Genomic DNA, 2,307 nt, shown 5'->3' on the forward strand with positions numbered 1-2,307 from the left:
TGCAGCACTTTCACAGCATCATCTTTTAAGATTTGAAATAGCTCAATTGGAATTCCATCATCTCCACTAGCTTTGTTCAGAGTGATGCTTCCTAAGGCCCGCTTGACTTCACATTCAAGGATGTCTGGCTCTAGGTGAGTGATCATACCATTGTGATTATCTGGGTCATGAAGATCTTTTTTGTATAGTTCTTCTGTGTATTCTTGCCACCTCTTAATCTCTTCTGCTTCTGTTAGGTCCATACCATTTCTGTCCTTTATTGTGCCCATCTTTGCATGAAATATTCCCTTGGTATCTATAATTGTCTTGAAGAGATCTCTAGTCTTTCCCATTCTATTGTTTTCCTCTATTTCTCTGCACTGATTACTGAGGAAGGCTTTCTTATCTTTCCTTGCTATTCTTTGGAACTCTGCATTCAAATGAGTATATCTTTCCTTTTCTCCTTTGCCTTTCACTTCTCTTCTTTTCACAGCTATTTGTAAGGTTAATAGAGTTTTGCCAAGAGAACTCACCAATCATAGCAAACACCCTCTTCCAACAACACAAGAGAAGATTCTACACATGGATATCACCAGATGGTCAATACCGAAATTAGAGTGATTATATTCTTTGCAGCCCAAAATGGAGAAACTCTATACAGTCACCAAAAACAAGACCAGAAGCTGACTGTGGCTCAGATCATGAATGCCTTATTGGAAAATTCAGACTTAATTTGAAGAAAGTAGGGAAAACCACTAGACCATTCAGGTATGACCTAAATCAAATCCCTTATGATTATATACTGGAAGTGAGAATAGATTCAAGAGATTAGATCTGATAGACAGAGTGCCTGAAGAATATGGATGGAGGTTTGTGACACTGTACAAGAGGCAGCGATCAAGACCATCTCCAGAAAAAAGAAATACAGAAAGGCAAAATGGTTGTCTGAAGAGGCCTTACAAATAGCTGTGAAAAGAAGAGAAGCTAAAGGTTTTAATACAAACTCCCCCAATATTTATCCTTCTGTTGTTAGCTCAGTGTCTCAGTGTCTTCCCCAGGACCTTCAGGGAAAGTTTCTCTATGTTTTCCTGGCACTTTGCTCCTCTCCCACAGAGGTCACAAACTGGGGACTCAAGTTCTCTTTTCTCCCCCTTATTTTCTCTAATTGACTACTACTACAGTAACAACAATAAACAATTATTACCATTTTCATTTATTAGTTGATAGTTCATAAGAAGTGCGAATGTTCATATAAAAGTTCAGATTTCTAATATCTCCTGACTGGTTGGAAGACTCTAACTTTGTCTTGACATTTTTATTTGGCAATTATAAGCCAGGGCTAAGAAATCGCCACCTGCTTCAGGAGGGCCTGCACCCTTGACCTGCTTCCCTTTTGTGTCACCTCCCTGGCTCTAGTATGATTATTAGTGTTTCCATTATTTACAGAAATCCCATTTATGTTTGAGGAGGGGAGCTCATAGAGAATTTTTTGTTTGTTTTTTTAGAAAAAGTATACCAAGTCAGTGATATACAAGGAGACTACAGAGAAAAGTAGCAATAAAATATTTAAGCTATGTATGAAAGGCACTATTTGACTTTCGACTAAAGACAGTCTTTTAAAAAAACCAACTTATTATTGAAAAGTCAAACTTAAGTGCCATGATGTTTCGATAAGGAGCAAAATTGGGAAAACTATTAGCAAACATGACTATTGTATTTGGGTTTTACTGGTTAAATAAGATAATCTGTTTAAATTAAGTGCTCCTTAGTCAATCACAGCCTGAAAGTCAGACTTAAAAACAAATTACACTTGTGCTTTTTTTTTCCTTATCTCTTCAACTTGGGTGAGAATTCCCAGAGAATCTTGAGACATTTCTGCCTTTGTCTCACAGAGCCTGGTACAATGCCTAGTGTGCAGTAAGTGCTCAACTTGTTTATGGATTGCAAAATCCTTAGACTTCAATTGTCTCATATGGTGGAAATGTAAAGAACAACGGTTGTTCACATATCATGACAATGCTACAAAATGTATGATAAGAACAGTTCAATGGTGAAGAAGCAATGAGGATTTAACCCTATTACATTATCTCCATGGGATGCCTCCTGTTGGCAGCCTGAACCTACCTGACTGGTATCTATGGGGCATGGGATGAAAGATGCTTGGGAGAGGAACTGGGTGGTACCCAACAGATCTCGAATTCCTTCAGCATCACGTTTATACTCTTTGACAGGCTCCAATCTCATCTTTCTTTGGAGTAAGGCTTCATAGCAAGGGGCATAGCCAGAGGGAGGCAGGACTTAAATTCTCCATGACGTCCACCCAGCAGG

The 2,307-nt window shown here is 38.6% G+C and overlaps 1 protein-coding gene across 1 annotated transcript in view; it reads right to left on the reverse strand.

The window, feature by feature from the left end:
* Positions 1-2,307, reverse strand: part of RYR3 (ryanodine receptor 3) — a 567,299-nt gene that overhangs the window by 220,156 nt on the left and 344,836 nt on the right. The gene's annotated exons all lie outside the window — the stretch shown is intronic.

This window comes from Bison bison, unplaced genomic scaffold (assembly GCF_000754665.1).
Source record: "Bison bison bison isolate TAMUID 2011002044 unplaced genomic scaffold, Bison_UMD1.0 scf7180017864197, whole genome shotgun sequence".
Taxonomy (NCBI): Eukaryota; Metazoa; Chordata; class Mammalia; order Artiodactyla; family Bovidae; genus Bison; species Bison bison.